Here is a 17,454-nt window from a genome sequence, read left to right as displayed (position 1 = left end):
GTCAAACATAGGTCATGTTCTGATTTTACCTAATTATCTGTCATCAGTTAAGCCAATGTCCTCTCTTTCTATCATAGTGACATGGACTAAGTGATTCCACATTGTTGGAGTCGGCTACATGGACTGTGAGGTAAAGGGATGTCAGGATTGCCTGGTAAAATCCTTCATGTTTACAGGGATGTGAGCACAGACAAAAAGGAGAATGTCCCGTGCTGCAGCTAGTGGGGGACAAAGCCTCTGCTCCAGTCTCTGCCATCAGCTTCTGTGTCCAGTTTCTCACGACTGTACCACACCACACTGTGGGTCTCAGAACCTCTCCCCAGCTCGCTGGAATTAAATCATCCTTCTACAGTATCAACTGTTCTACTTTCCCAAACTTTCTCCTGTGGGAGGAAGCAAAATGCAACCAAGCTTTGCCTCTGTCTTGTAAATATTTAGAAGGATGGGAGTGGACTGTTGGAGCGAGCGTCTGTTCCCAGTCAGAGGAAGCTGCCTTGTGTAGTGATGAACCAAAGTCCCTAGCCTCGTGGGTCAAGAACAAGCTTAAGTTTCTAGAAAGCACTGCTCTGCTTTCCAGAGAGCTCAGCACACGGCACAGAAAACAGCTTTCAGGAGACTTGACAGTTGCCATGACGTAAACTCAGCAAAGCTAAGTACATACTGATGTGATGTTGGTTGTAAGATACAAGGATTCAGTTTCAATTAACTCAGATGCTTTAAACTGTAGAACGCCCAGATTTCCCCAAGGGCTCCTTGGCAAGTCCCTGGAGCCCAACACAGTACACGACGTAGATTGAAGGAACTCAAACCCAAGGCATGCCACAAGCTCTGGGAGATCTGATGCCCTCTTCTGGCCTCTAAGGGTAAGCATGAACACGTGTGCATGTACGTAAAAACAGAGCAAACTTTACAAAAGCGCTGTCTTCTAGCCCATGCGCAGGAATGTCCCCATGCATACTGAAGGGTGTTTCTTTCATTGGTGCATCAAAACTTCCACAATTCACATTTCTACCTCATTGGTCACCTTTTTTTTTTCAGGGTATGTGTTTTGAGGGTACTGCAATCAGCAGAATTATTTTTATAATTTCATTTCCATTATTAAAGCATAGAAACATAATTGATTTGTGTAGCCACTTTGTTGCCTGTAACCTTGCAGAATTCATTTATTGGCTCTCCTAACTTTTAGCAAGAATCTCAGGTTTTCTCTGCGTAAGATTACTGTCGTCTCAGAGTAGACATGGTCGAGTATTCTGTTCCAATCCAAATACGTTTTATATACTTTTGTTGTCTAGAGACTCCACTGCCAGGTGAGGCAGTGGTGGTGAGAAACTGCGCCTGCGCCAGAGGAAGATGCGCAGCTGTTCTGAGTGAGCCACGGCTCACCACAGTGGGAGAAGCCAGGAGTTATCTATCGCATCAGAAGATGGCAGTTACTGGTCAGAGAACCAAACTAAGGACTCAGTGAACAGCTTGTCTGGGTGCAGGGAGGGAGGTTAGCTGGAGATGGACAGCTGGCTCTGAACCACCATCCCTCATGCAAAGGCCCACTGCTTTGATATTCATTCTGATGTTATCTGGTGCTCCGCAGTCTGTAGATCTAAAGATAGCCTATGGGCCAGGTCTCCCCGCTGATGTTTCTCTCTTTCGTTTTTCCTGGAATAGTGGACTCTAGCTAGTAACAGTTTAAAGTTACACGCAGGCCTTTCTGTAGAGAGGGGCAGCAAAGGGAACAGAAACAAAGGATGATCTACCAAGAACAAATTACTCCCTCAAATGACTCCAGGAATATCTGAGAGAGAAGGGAAGGCAGGTCCGGCCTGCCCACTCCCAAAGCAAGTGTGCAGTGACTCACACACTCACAACATTTCTCAGAGAAAGAAACAGATTTGTCCCCTTGTCTCACTGCTTTGTGGGATGATTATATAATTACATCCCTTTCCCTCTCTTCTGAAAAGCCTCTCGTTTGCCCCTTGTGCTGGCTCGTTTTTATGTTAGCTTGACAGAAGCTAGAGTCTTCTGAGAGGAGGAAGCCTCAGTTGAGAAAATGCCTCCATGAGACCAGGCTGCAGGCAAGCCTGTAGGGCATTTTCTTAATTCATGATTAACATGGGACAGCCCAGTCCACTGTGGGTGATGCCACCTCTGGGTTGGTGGTCTTGGGTTCTATAAGAAGGCAGGCTAGGGGAGCAAGCCAGCAAGCAGCACACCTCCGTGACCTTGGCATCAGCTGCTGCCTCCAGGTTCTTGTCCTGGCTTCCTTCAGTGATGAACAGAGGTGTAGAAGTGTAAGCCCAATAAACCCTTTCCTCCCCAAGTTGCTTTTGGTCATGGCGTTTCAACATGGCAATAGAAACTAACAAACTTTTATCTTTTCCAAACTCATGACCTCTTTGTTCACTAATTGTCAGATCCAGATACGTAAGAATGTAAGTACAACCTGCTCTCTGTGTTACTTGTGTGTTTTCAGGGTCAACCATTCAGCACTGGATAACCAGTCCCTGTGCTCTTCCCTGGAGAAGAGGATTTCTCCTGCTCTGAGCAGTTCATAGATGCCTGTAGTTCTTTGTGTAGGGTTGAGACCTCCTGCCCAGCCCCACCTCCCCCTACCACTCTCATCCACGTTAGTGTGCCTATCGTTCGTCGTCTTTGCTCAGCTCTTATTTACTGTTGGTGAGACTTTCTGGGTATAGCTTCTGACGTTACTAGGAGACACCATCTCACCACAGATTCCCTTTGCCTCTGGCTCCTACAAATTTTCCCACCCCCTGATCTGCAATGACCCCAGCCAGAGCCTCCAGTGCAGGAGGTATGCTGTAGATGTGTCCATGGGGACTGGATTCCACAGCTTTGCATTTGGAGACCTCGTGGTTTTCTGTGATGGTCTGTTCGTTACAAAGAGAAGTTTTCTTGATGGGGTGCTGGGATCTTTAGTGGGGAGCATTACCATCCTGAGTGGTATACGTTTGTATTTACACACACACACACACACACACACACACACACACACACAAAGCATCATTAGTGTTATTTCCCCTTCCCGTTCCATCTCTTCTGCATTGTCTTCCTTCCCCCCCTCCTAGCTAAAGCCCTCTCCATATTTTCCCCTTCAGATCACCTGTAGCCTTAACATACAATCTTCTCAACACTGAGCTGAGGAATTCCAGGCAGTTTTCACTGGTGCCATGCAGTATGACGGCATACACAGTGGGAAATGAATAAGGTGCTCATTTAGAAGCAATGCTGCAAGTGCAGCTGCGTGGTACAGCACGGGTGAGCCCTGCCAAAATATCTCAGAATCGGTTCCCATTTGATTTTGACTGGATTCTGGTTGTTGCACAGGCAGACACCTTTTATTGTTTCCAAATGTTTGGTGATCCCCATGAGCAGCTCTGCAGCCCTCTGTGGGGCAGTAATTTTAAAAAGGCAGGACTTTATCATAAATGTGTTTCATTTTACGTTGGGTAGAAGCCCTAGAGGCCCAGATGCTGCAGGTGAGTGGAAGCTGACTTACTAGACTACACCCTTAAACCCTCTCCATCATCAGCACCAGAACTGGATTAGCCATCACCCTGTAGCTCCATGCTTTGACACTTTCCAAAGCTGGTTCCTTCTTCCCAGTGGTGCAAGACCCTTCTCGCTGGTCCTGAATTCCTAGACATGCATTCCTTTATGGTCACCTGACCTCAGCTACACAAGAAAGGGTCTTCACAGGGAGAGAGAAACTATGGCCAAAGCAGAGAGCACTGATCACAAGAGCTGCTTTAAAATACATTTAGTAACAAAACAAACAAAAGACTCTGGACCTGCCATGGTTTAGCAGATGAAGGGACGAGACAGCCGGTGGAAGGAAGGAGGCGACTCCTGTACGTTGTTCTCTGACATCTACGGTGAACTGTGTGATGTATCCCCTCCAGTAAATAAATGACGTAGAAAAAAATTTAAAACAACATATAGGGGTGTTATTACTCTGTCACCCTCGCTATGCTGTCTGGTCTGGTTGATTGCAGTGGCTGTCACATGAGGCTCTGGAAGGGTACAGGAACACAGTGCGGTGATCAATTTCACCATGCCTGGCAGGATCACAGGCAGCCTGCTTGGTGTTTTCTGTTTTATTTTGCTTCTTGTTTGTTTTGTTTCGTTCTCTAAGGCAATTAGCAGTGAGTCTCCTCCCAAAGGTGACTGTTTTTTGCAAAGCAAGCAATGTAAAGAAGAGAAGGGAGGCACTTCCTAGTCTAAGGAGGGGATTAGACGGAGTGCGGACATGCAGAAAAAACACAGTGATATAGATGAGAAGAAAATAAAGCCATAACTGAGAAATGAAGCAAGACAGAGCTGGCTTTGAAATTGCAAATAACCCTGGATGAAATCCCTACCTGGGACTATCGTGGGTGTGGCTGCCATGATGCAGGTCTGTTGCAGTACAACATCCTCTGAGCAGAGTAACAGGACCCAGAGAACAGAGGACCTAGAAGCCTCTGGACTGAGTCTGCCTGTGACCCATGATCTGAGAGGAAAGGCGGTTTCTTGTTTTCCTCTATGCCTATTCCCTTCTGACCTGGTACAAGAGGTGCCCCTGAAAGCTCAGATTGGGACGTGCAATGAGCAATGTCTCCTAACTGGTGACACAGGGCATGGGCAGGGCGTATGGGAACCCAGGGCAGCAATTCTAGCTGGTGGGTCACAGGAAGCCATCAAAATGGTGATGAAAATACCAAACACCAGCCACGGTCGTCTCGATGGCATGTGCTGGCCACATAGAGCCAGACTGGAGGTCGAGGGCTGTCTGTACATTTGTTAACTTGAGAATATTCCAGACAATGTCTCACTTCATCTCTGCATTTCTTTGTGTGTGAAAAGGGCTGGCAGCAGTCACTGACTCTGGATTGAGTGACATATGTGGTATTCATGCAATCTGAGACTGTAGAAACGCATAACTGCATCTTATCAGGTTGGATGCATGCGCGTTGAGCTTTAGGTGCGAGAGTTCTTTGGTGTGGGTTAGAAGTTCGTTTTTCTTCATTTCTAGTCCTGTAACCAAACCATCCCTGAGTACGGGGAAGAGATCAACACCAGCTGGAGAGACAGAACACAAATCAAAGGTTTGTAGGACTGGGACAAAGAGGCAGAGGAAGCAGGAAAATGTGCTTGGCAAGAACTCCCAGCACCCAGGGGCCTGACCAAAGACACACAGGATGCAATGCTAACTACTCACCATCTAGGACTGAAAATCCTCACCCAGGGCTGATGGGATGGCTCAATGCGTAAAACATTTGCTATGCAAACAGTGGTAACTGTGCTCAATCCCTGGACCCCCCCCCCCCCCCACAGCACACACCACATCTCTCTCTCTCTCTCTCTCACACACACACACCACCACCACCACCACCACCACCACTACTTCTACTACCAATAATAATAATGATAATTTTAAAGCAGAATTCTTTAGCCATTGGAGGGATTGTGCCAGGACTGGGTCAGGATACTGTATATTCCAGTATGTGTAACTTCTTAGGCTATTTCAGGCTTTCTGAAAGAGTCCTTTAATTGGCTTCAGTTGCAAAACTGCAAAGATAAAGTCTGGGAGCCCTGTGCTAACTGTCCCAGGACTCAGACTGCACCAAACATTCCTGAGTCTCACGCAGAAGGAGCTCTTGATTTATAATTACGCCATGATGGATTACCTGGAGACTCAACCTTCAGGCAACTGTGATTAACTTGACCAAAGACATCTGGGAGAGCCATCCGTGGTCTGGAATTATGATCTTAGTAAGCTACCCTGAAACTAGACACCGCTGATTCGCTTTCCTGTGAGACGCCAGCACGGGGCCTCTGTGGGCTAATCCTATAGCCTTTGTTTCTCTCTCTCTCTCTCTCTCTCTCTCTCTCTCTCTCTCTCTCTCTCTTTCTCTTTTTTTCCTTAGAGCCTATTAACAAACAAACAAACAACAACAACAAAACCCCACAAAATAAAATCAACAAAGAAATAAAACAACTGTCACAGGGACAATCCACAAAGAGACACCACAACTTCCCAGCTCTGCAGCTGCTTTTAGAAAGAAAGCAACCTTCGTCTTGTTGGCATCCTAGAAGAGCAATTAATGCCTCCGTGATTAGCAACTGCTGAGTAAGGCCTGTCAGAGCCATGGACTAAATATAAAACTGGATGCCGAACACTCATATGCTCACAATTAGCTGGGCTCTGTTGCCGGATACGGTGAAGCTGGGAGGTGCTGAGGAGGGGGTGCTTTTCCGTGGCTATTACGTGAGAAAGGTTAGAACGGAAGGCAGGGCAGCCATACAGGTGCTAACACCCTAGATGATCAACTTGAAGCACCCTCCTTTGTTCCCGGAGCCTTGGGAACTTCCCAGCTTGTTTGGTGCTATGGAGTTAATGATCCAGCAATGAGCAAAGAAGTTGGACTTGGAAAGACACTAAAGACATTTTGAAAAATTTAAAAAGCCCCTCCCCTTCCAAAAGGGCCTTTCAAGAGACTGTTTGGGCTTAAAACAAAAGACCTTTGGGGACACGTCCTCTCCTTCCTGCCCCTCCCACCGACACACTGGTTTCTAATCTGGGTCAGTTGTTCTAAAGGGATTTGAAATGACTCTAACTGGGCCTTTGAGGCCCCAAAGCCTGTGCACTAAGGACAAGGAGACTACAGAGTGTGTGGCCATTGCTTCTTAAGGGAGACAAGTTGACATGCGTGTTTGTTTGATACTTGAGGGGTCTAAAAGACTCTGCAAACAAATTAAATGGAAATGTCCAGCGTTATAAAATCAGTCAGCATCAGGTAGGGATGGGGAAGCAGGAAGAGGGAAAATCTTTTTCCAGGAAAGAATGAAAGCTTTCCTCCTTCTAAAAGACTCAAGCGCATCCTCCCAGAAGAATGTCAACATAAATTAAGGGATTATGTTGAACTCCGAAGCAGAGTGGAAGGTATTAAATGGCTTTGTAAACACTGAAAGTTTTACTAGAGTTTAAAACTTTTAAATGATTTGGTAGCATTTTCCTCTAATGGGAAAGAACACGTGAGGATGGAAAATACAAACAGATAGAGGGTACCAACAGCCCAGAATAGAGGTACCAACAGCCCAGGATAGAGGGTACCAACAGCCCAGCATAGAGGTACCAACAGCCCAGGATAGAGGGTACCAACAGCCCAGGATAGAGGTACCAACAGCCTAGCATAAAGGTACCAACAGCCTGCCTTTGCAGCCATTTTCACACAGGATTAGTTATTTTGTTTAGTTGCTGTAGGGTCAGAAGGGACTCAACTCATCATGGAGGAGAAGGCGTGGTATGAGCCTGTGAGGTAACAGGTCACATGGTCCCTCAGGAGGCAGACACAACTGAGCTGGTGCCCAGGATACTGTTTCCTTTTCATTCAGCTGGAAGCCCAGCCCGTGGGATAGTGGCACTCTTCCTCAGCCAAAGCTTCCTGGAAGCAAACACACAGATGTATTTCCAAGGTGATGGTCGAGTCTTGCCGACAAAGAAGATCAGCCATCACAGTGAGGAGGACTGGAAGACTGCAGACCCACAGCCTATTGGGGACTCATCCCTGGGAAAGACTCCCACTCTCGGTAGTTAGTCTGCAGTTACCTGTAGTTCTTCAGCTATGGGTGGGGTACCATGAGATGTCCCCTCCCACGCTAGCATGTCCATTGGTATTGTATTTCTTTAAGGTTTGTTTAGGCAGACATATTGTTAAGGTATCACGGGTGTAGTTCCCTGTGGTTTCAAGGGGGCACAATCTCATAGCCCCTTTCCTGGTCTTCCGATTATTCCAGTCTTTCTGCTCCCTCTTCTGCCATCTTCCCCGAGCCTTAAGTGCGGTCAGGTGGAGCCGAGCATACCAGAATCCGTTGGTCCTTTCATTTTCACCAGCTGTGGTTTCCTGTAGTGGTCTCCATCAGTTGCAAGAAGTCTTTTTGATGAGGGAGGAGTGCTACACTTATCTGTGGGTATAAGGATAAGTATTTAGAATGCAGCTAGAAATTATGCTGGTCTAATAAACTGGTGATAGTAGGCTCTCCTCTTAGATCCATGACCTCTTAGCCTTGGGGAATTGGCTTATTTGTATTTTTGACCTGGCCTCTCTAAAGTTTTTATCTCATACCCTATGTATTAAACCTAGAGCATTGCCAGCACAAGGGAACAAGACTGACCAAGGGTGCCATCTCATCTTCTTCCTCTTCTCCCATCCCTCTCCTGGACCTGCTAGGTGTTGGGAAAGGAATGCCTAGAACACACAAGAGGTAACCCATCCCCACAGCCACGTACCACCCTGGCTAGGTTGGTACCTAGAATCAAATGCTTTGAACTCCCTTTCCCCCATACACACCCAGCATGGTTCCCCAGGAGGGCCTCAGCCAGGGAAGCAGCTATGGTAGGTCAGTCCAAGTGCAGCCCGGGACGGAAAATTCCAGGTTACATGGACAAACAGAGAAACTCTCAGCCATACATTCAAACTGCCTTCTACCACATTCCTGAGTTCCGTCAAGCTAATGGAACACAGAATACTAACCACAGTCTTCAAGAATTTTGTTCCTGAATCCCAGAAACAACAGAGATTTTTTTTTTGGGAAATGGAACCTCACCTTTCCTGCTGCTCAACCCCACACTCCATCTTTATCACTTCCAGTCCCTCGGCAGACTCTGTCAGCACAGCCTTCACAGCACACCCCCAAGTCAGAGCTCCTACACCCAACCCCGCCTGCCTGAAACCCGTCAGCAGGCAGCTGGGTCCTGTCAGATTGCTGTCTCAAGTTCCACACTTGCTTCCTGTCCATCGAGTGAAGATCAAGAGCCCTAACATGGCCCGGGGAGCTTCATCCAATTGGTACCCATCCACCCCACGAGCTCTCTGACCTCATCATCCCCACAGCATCCTATCAGCCCAGTCCTCCAGCTTCATTGTCACTCCACCGCCGGCTCTGGCCCCATCTCCTTTGTCTGCTTACATCATTTCTTTTGCTTGGCCACCCAACTTTCCTTATACAAACCCATGAAAGTCACTTTCCCAAGGACACTGACCCAGATCCCCTTCTACTATGATTAAAAGTGCCCCCCCAATTTATATACTAGAAACTTAATCTTCAAATTCATCTGTACGTGGTATTTGGGGTAGAGGCTCAGGAGATAATCAAGCTATGATGAGCTCATGGGAGTAGAGTTCCTCTATAGCAGGGATGGCTTTTTCTAAGAAGAAAAAGAGGGACCTGCGGCCGACAGGCATGTGTGCTGTCTCTCTGTTAGGGTGCAGCAAGAAGGTCCTCCCTAGAGACTGACTGCGGTACCCCACAGCCACTGGCAAGCTCTTGGACACCACCCTCTCCGGACCACGAGGGCAGGTAAACCTCTTCATAAATTAATCAGCCTTAGGTATTTTGTTATAGCAACCAATAGTGAGCTAAAGCTGCACCCTCGTCCCTTCTTATCTCCTCCCGTGCTGTCTGCCCCGTGCAGCCTAAAACACGCCTGCCTTTCGGTTTTATATTCTACAGCAGCTAGAAGTGATGTGCCCGAGAACTAAGGTGATTTTTCCCTACTTCGGTCCTTGGCGTACGTAATCCCGAGGACTTTTAGTAATGAAGACGTGAGAGAACAAGTGGGCGCGTCATTAACAAAGATCAGACTTGTTGACCGTCGAGGAAGAAGCATAGATTGGTTCTAACGGAGCAATTACATGGAGACCTCACTCTTGAAAAGAAAATAAACAAGCAACTCTAAAGTGGGAGGAACTTGATTTAAGGACTAATTTGTTCTTTTGGGTTGGCTTCATGCAGCTCTTTGGCAAATTAAGACAGTTTAAAACCCCACTCTTCAGAAATAATGGCAATGCTGCTTCTGACCCCTTTTCTGAACTCTGGTATTTGTTTATTCAGGAGAATGAATTGACCCATTAGAAGCAGGTATTTGGAATTCCGTCTCAAAGTTGCACTTTGGAATTCATAACGGCATTTAATCACTGCTGTGATTGTTTAAACTCATGAAAATAATTTGCAAAGGGAAGCCGCCCAGTATTTAGCACAGCCTGGCAACAGACTCGGATGCTGTAAGATGAGTCTCCAGCCATCTATTGCCCAGCTGATTTAAGTCTCAGAGTGGAGCTGGGCATCCTGAAACATGGGATCCTACAGGAGAGATCACGGGCATCCTCTGGGGATGCTAATCTCAGAACCATGGCCACAAGGCACAGGAGGGATTCTTTCCCCATCGTACAGGAGGTCACAATTATGAAGGGGGAAAAGGCTTGAGAGATAGAAGGATGGGTGTTCTGAAAATGTAGCCTGCTTAAAGAGAGAAAAGCCATCTGACACAGAAAACACCGGCCCCTTCCTTCATCCACAAACACAGCTTCATCCTGCCCTATGCCCTGAATAAAGAAACTGGTTTGGACTGATAAGGTAGAGTAGAGCTAGGCAAGGAACACTAAACTGAATGCTGGGAGAAAGGAGGTGGAGTCAAGGAGAAACCATGGAGGCCCCATAGGAGACAGATGCACTGAAACTTTGCTGGTTGGCCAGGACCTCCTGGTGATACACAGATTACTAGAAATGGGTTAAATTAAGATATAAGAGTTAGCCAATAAGAACTTAGAGCTAAGGGGCCAAGCAGTGATTTAATTAATAGAGCTTCTGTGCAGTTTTTTCGGTTCTGGGCAGCCAAGACAAATAAGCCTCCTCCTTCTACACCAGTTTGTCTTTACCATGAAATGGCTTTCAAGTTCACGAAGGAGGAGACAGGCTGGTTTAGCACCCTTCCCAGGCTGGGTTGCTGCTCAGCCTGGCGGCTGGGGCCCGGTTTCCCCTTAGTTGTGTCTTCCTCTTTCCAACTGCCCATGAGCCACACTCAGTTTCCATCAAGAGAAACTTACGAACTGAAGCAGCTAGGCAGACAGAGGCTGACTTCTGCATTTGTTCCTGGTACAGCTGCCATCTTGACTGGATACCAAGGACAAACAAATTAAACACAGAGCTATCTGCAAGCAGAGTGTTCGGGTCAGGGGCTGGAGTACTGGAGAGACTTCTCCACAGCATCCAGCAGTGGGTAAATATGAGGGGGGGGGTCAGTAGGGGTGAGGAGAGAGGAGGAGAAGTAAAGGAAGAGAAAGGGGGAGGAGAAGGAACAGGAGGAAGGGGAAGAGGAGGAGGAAGGGGATGAGCATTTCATCAATGTCCGGTATGTTTCATTGTTTGTTTTTTATCGTATCCTATCAACCCATCCCATATCTTTCATCTTCTCTGAGACAATTCAGATATCAATATAAGAGTTATTGTAAATTATCTTTTCTTTTTTATTAAACATCAGAAATAAGAATAAACTCATAACTAGATAGAAATTTGAAGACTGAAAAGAGAAAATAAAATGAAAAGGAGGAAAGGAGGCTGTTTAAGTGACCACCCTGCCAGCACTTCTCACCATGGCTGGCTCTGCAGCACAGACCAATTAACTCCACAGGGAAACACTATAAAATAGACTAGTTATGTACAGACACCTACTGCTCAAACATTCTGTATGAGGATGGGCATTTGTTGCTTACTTATTTCATTAGAAAGTAAAATGGCTATATTTAATTTATTCTCATTTATTAATAACTAGAGGGTATAGTTAATATAAGTGATTATTTATATTCATATCTTTATATTTTCTCAAAATTAATGAATGTGTGATAATGTATTTGTTACTAAATAGGCATAAATTTAAATATGATGGTTTTTTTCCTTTCTTGGAATATTTATTTTGATTTTAAGATATGTAACCCTTAAAACTATAGAAAATAAAGCTGTAAATGTCTTAAATAAGTCACATGCTACTTCAACTTAAAATACTATCATTAAGACTGTTTTGCATATGTTCTAGGATATGTACAAAAATGTTTAAATGAAGAACATAAAAATGTATACATGGGCATATATATGTGTATATACATGTTTCTTAATAGAAAATGTAGATTTATAAGTATCAGCACATTTATAGGTATAAACATATATATTCATGCATGGGTCTATTTTTATGCACATGTAATAAGTACACAAAAGCTAGCATCTGTTCTCTGAATTTTTAATATATTGCTATATAGCTACTTCCAAAAATTACTATCTAAAGAATACAGTTTGTCTTTTAAAGATTATGAAGCTGGAAGTAAGCTTCCACAGCAGAAGAGAATTGTTGCTGGGAGCACACTTGAACTGTCCCCATGGCAACCAATGCCATGCGTAAACAAGCAAGTAAAACATAAAGATGTGTCCATTTATGAAATATAAAAGTAAACAAATAAAATCATGCACATTTCAGATCTATGGGATTTTCATTAGGAAAAAATAGAGACAAAAGCCTATTTTTTGTTGTTGTTGTTCAGAGACCTGTTAGTGGTTCGGGAAGTCTGTGAAGAAAGATTGACAGGGGATGGAATCACTGGTTTGAAAGATTGCGGGAAGACATGAGAGGAAGAGTCAGTAGGTCCCAGAAGAGATGGGTTCTCTACACAATAGTGACAGCCATTCTAGATTACCAAGAACACTTTGAGCTTCTATCCACGCCTACTTTCTGAGAGGCTCCTTTCAGAAACACATTTTTTCCCCAGGAAGATGAACACAGCTTCTCTGCTGTCAAGGAAAATTATAAGGATTTTTGTAACTTCCTTCCTCCCTGAGGACCCTTCCACCACGGGAGCTAAGAGGCACACACTTGGGAATTCCACACTGTGATCTTCACCCCAACCCCCAGTTACAACCTCTCTTTGGTCCCTAAGGAAGACAGTCATGGGGGAGTAGAGTCTAAGACTTGTTCCTTCTCCGTGGCGGAGCCCTTTCTGTTGTCCTCCCCATCAAGAGAGCGAGCCCACGGAGAATGGCCGCCTGCACTGGATTTTACTAGCCTCTGCAGCCCCCACCCCACACCCCAGAGAAAGGGAAAGAAACACACCCGTGGATAAGCACGAGCTCCATCAAAGCTCGAGAAACTTTTCTGAGGCACGTTCAAGGCGCCATTGCCCTCTACAAACTCAGGGTTTTCTTCTGTTGCAGCTGCCTCGGTCTGACTTCCTCCCTCAGGGCAAATGAGTGTCCCACCCAGAGACCTCACAGACCTCCAGGGCAGCCTCCGGCCCACACGATCTTGTCATTTGTCGACGCATCTTGGGAGGTTTGTTCGTACCACGGCCTTGACCCCTGTCTTCTGAGGCACCTTTTCCACGAAACCTCCTTCCTACTCTGTGGTCTCATTCTGTCTCTCCCATACTCACTTATGCAGAGAAGATCTACTGAGAGAAACATCGGGCAAGCTTTGGCCAAGGAGAAGAGGGGATTTCAGTCATCTCTATCAGTGGGTTCCCCACATCCGTGGATTCAACCAACCACAGATACAAATATTTGCCAAGAAGCTACATCTGTACCAAATGTGTTCAGAATTTTTTTCTTGTCTTTGTTCTGGGAACAACACAGCACAACAACTATTTACTCAGTTGCACGCAGCTTTATGAATAATCTAGGGCGGAGCTGAAGAGAGGATGTGTGAAATGAGCTTTGCGCCGTCCTGGAGCGCAGACGTCCGTCTTTGATGTTTGTGGGAGATCCTGCAGTGAGTCCTCTGTGGATCCTGACAGCAACTGTCCAGTTCATTGATGGAGGTGGGTCTTGTATCTTATCTGTTGCTTTCATTGGTTAATAATAAAGAAACTGCCTCGGCCCTCATAGGACAGAAAATTAGGTAGGTGGAGTAAACAGAAGAGAATGCTGGGAAAAAGAAGCTTAGTAGAGGAGTCGCCATGATGCTCCCACTCCAGACAGATGCAGGTTAAGATCCTCTCTGGTAAGCCAGCTCGTGGGCTACACAGAATATTAGAAATGGGTTAGAACAATATGTAAGAGCTAGCCAATAAGAAACTGGAACTAGCCGGGCCAGGCAGTGTTTGAAAGAATACAGTTTCCGTGTAATTATTTCTGGGCATAAGCTAGCCATGCGGGCAGCCGGGTGCCGGGGACGCAGCCCTGCCGCCGCTCCTAATTCAACAGTTCATTAAACCTCTATCTCTACACAAAGCCATCATCACACGAGCGTTCCCTGGATCGTCAGTCCTGGGTCCTGTTCTAGGTGTAGGAAGAAAGAGCCCCCTGAAGAACTGCCTTCCAGTATGGCACCTCAGAACCTGGAGAGGCCTTTACCTACCCCAGTCCATAGCGGTGACACTAAGAAAGACGCATTCGTTTGGTTTACACGTAATAACATATGCCAGACCTAAAATCTGGGCTCAGAGGCACTGGGCATAGAATACGGAATGTTCAAAAATATAACAACCAAAGAGAAAAAATATTTTTAAAAAATTACTTGAAGGGGCTGGAGAAATGGCTCAGAGGTTAAGAGCACTGACTGTTCTTCCAAAGATCCTGAGTTCAATTCCTAGCAACCATATGGTGGCTCACAACCATCTGTAATGGGGTCTGGTGACCTCTTCTGGCCTGCAGACATACACACAGACAGAATACTGTATACATAATAAATAAATAAATATTTTTAAAAAAATTACTTGAAGTTGGGCCTCTGCTAATATTAAGCATTCTCATTTAGGGTTTTTAAAATTTCATTTTTGATGTAGGGTGTTCTGTCTGCGTGTATGTGTTACAGCTGCATGCAGTAACAGAACAGGACATTAGATTTCTCTGGGGGTAGAGCCACAGTACACACAGGAAGTGAACCTACATGTGGATGCTAAGAATTAACCCTTGGTCCTCTGCAAGAGCAGCCGTGTCCAAAGCCTCAGTCATCCTCACTCAGGTGAGAACTAGTTTTGGCCTGTGAACGCTCTTTCCCACAGGTGCACTATGGGAAACGACTTTGTTAACTAATTAAAAATAACTATGAAGCACAGAGCTCTGCCCCCAGCACAGCAGTGGTGTCAGAATGTACGCACATCTGACCGGCGTCATGGTCAGAGTCAGATTGAAGGGTTCAGTCATGAGCAAACTGTGCTGCTCGTGAAACCTGGTACCTTCCCTCAGGATCGTAGTCTTCAGAGAGGCGAGACCACTCACTGCTGACCGTGATGGGGAAGCCTCTGTCCTCCTGTCCAGTGTCTCGGCCCAAAGTGACTTCCAGCAACCCACCTGTCTCTGCCTCCTGAGAGCTGACCTTTACAGATTTTTAAAATCACCCCACACCCCTGTGTATGTGTGTGTGTGCGTGTGTGTGTATGTGAGTGTATCTGTGTGCATGTGTGTATGTGTGTGTATGTATGTGTTCACAAGGTATTTCCTTCCCTTCAACCCTAACATTTACTGATTTGTTTAAAAGGGAAGTCTTATATTCCCTCACAAGAACAAAAGCAAGGGAGCTAGGGAGGAGTTATCAAAGCGACAGCGGAAGAGTGGTGAACACTCTTGCCGGCCCTACCTAGGAACTGAGCCTCAAAAACACTGCTTATGAGATTATGTGGGCTCTTTAACATCCCCAGAACTCTTACTTTGGCGAAGCGTTTTTCCCATCATCTGGTTAGCATTTCTGGACCGGTGAGCTCAGCTCTACTGTTTCCTCTGCAGTGCTCCTGCAGGCCTGGGGAGGAGAGGCCATTATTCAGCAGGATTCAGGAATGAGAGGCAATTCCAGGGCCTGGGCACGGGGATAGATGAGCACAGAAGGCTGCTTGTCTACACTTGGGAGCCACTGATTGGATGTGACCCATGTGTCTGCTAAGTCACTTCTCAGGTGCTCTCCCTGTCTCTAAAAAGAAACCATTGTGGTCCTGACAAGACAGGACTACCGCTGCCCTCAATGAGATGGATTTTCCGGATGGACACAGGACTGCACCTCGCTATGCAGACATGTGCATGCACACACACACAGAGACACACACAGAGACACACACAGAGACACAGGCACACACATACAGACACACACACAGATACGCAGGCACACACATACAGACACAGGCACACATATACAGACACACAGAGACACAGGCACACACATACAGACACACACACAGAGACACAGGCACACACATACAGACACACACAGACACAGGCACACACATACAGACACACACATACAGACATACACACACACAGGCACACACATACAGACATACACACATACACACACAGGCACACACATACAGACACAGGTACAGACACACACACACACAGGCACACACATACAGACACACATACAGAGACACAGGCACACACATACAAACACACACATCTCCTGAGGCCTCCTGCCTGGTGCCAGGGGTGTATGCAAAAACTGCACTGGAATTCGGGTGAGGTGCCTGGGTCTCATGTGTGCTTTCTTTGGCCTCATCTGCTTAATTGAGACCTGCTTTCTGGCTGGCTGCCAGCATTCACAGCACATGTGGGCACCAGACTGACTCACCTCTATTTCTGTCCACTGAGTGATACCACACCTCCCACCCTAGCCTCCTGCCCTGGGGGAGTCGTGTGTTCAACTAACTTGCCTGAAAATAAGTTGAAATTTGTAGTGCCTGAAGATAAGGGTCGAAGTCTCTGTTTCTACTTGGACGGCTGTGCTCCGCCAATGAGGACGGGAGATCAGAACCCACCCTCATCTACTGAGCAGCTGTCGGGTTCTGGTAGCTTCGGGGACTGCAGGTGAAGAGCCCCGAGACGTGAGAACCACCAGAGAGTGATGTGTGGACAGAGGATGGTCATGAAGACAGCCTCGGAGCAGATCTACGGCAGAACTGTGAGCAGTAGGGTCGAGGAGGGGACTCGTCTCGTGCTGGAGGACTGGGTGGAGCTTTGGAAGAAGCCACTGCTACCTGAAAACTACGGCGAACATGCATGTGCACAGACCTTTTCTAGACGAGAATTTGAATTTGATTCCTGTATGTTAAGTATTCATATATTCCAGTTTGTGTGTCCATACTTAGTTTTCAGCAGGTGGCAGACATGGTGGGTGCAGTGCAAAACTGAGGCAGTGGGATTGCGCCCATCATTACACAGTCTTAGAACACTTTCTCCACTGCACTATGAGACATTGTTGTTCACCACTCACTGTGACCAGCACACAGGTGAACTAAACTTGGTTGTGTGTCTATTGACATAGATACCTGTTGGTGGAGTTCGGTACTGCAGACTTCCACAGAGGTCTTGAATTATGTCCCTTGCAATCAAGTGTACAGGACTGGGGTGGTGAGAGGATGGAGAGGGAGGGACAGAGGGACATTACAGTTTCGAGAGAGTGGGAGAAAGCTTACAGTTTCTACAAATATATACAGGTTTAAGTGTGGGTGTTTGTATTTAAGCAGAGAAAATATTAGGATCTTTAAAATTATATTTTTTAATTATTAAAGCAATGTGATAAATTTACAAAGAGAACATGGTTGAGCTAATCTTTTATTTGTGAATATGTGCATCCCTATTGGTCAGGTTTATACGTATCTACCGGGAGAACAGAATAATACTCAGTGCCTATGTGCTACATGAAGTAGT

The 17,454-nt window shown here is 46.1% G+C and overlaps 1 long non-coding RNA gene across 1 annotated transcript in view; it reads right to left on the bottom strand.

Moving 5' to 3' along the window:
- Window positions 1-7,008: 7,008 nt before the first annotated feature.
- LOC126502436 (uncharacterized) overlaps window positions 7,009-17,454 on the bottom strand; it is a 48,740-nt gene continuing 38,294 nt past the window's right edge. Inside the window, exon 6 of the long non-coding RNA XR_007591933.1 lies at window positions 7,009-7,959. This is a non-coding gene — a long non-coding RNA (uncharacterized lncRNA). The remainder of the gene's footprint in view (window positions 7,960-17,454) is intronic.

The sequence above is a fragment of the Alexandromys fortis genome, unplaced genomic scaffold (genome assembly GCF_014885135.2).
Source record: "Alexandromys fortis isolate MF-2015 unplaced genomic scaffold, M_Fortis_MF-2015_v1.1 scaffold_1, whole genome shotgun sequence".
Taxonomy (NCBI): domain Eukaryota; kingdom Metazoa; phylum Chordata; class Mammalia; order Rodentia; family Cricetidae; genus Alexandromys; species Alexandromys fortis.
Note: the sequence above shows the minus strand (reverse complement) of the source record. Positions and strands in the feature narration are given on the sequence as shown.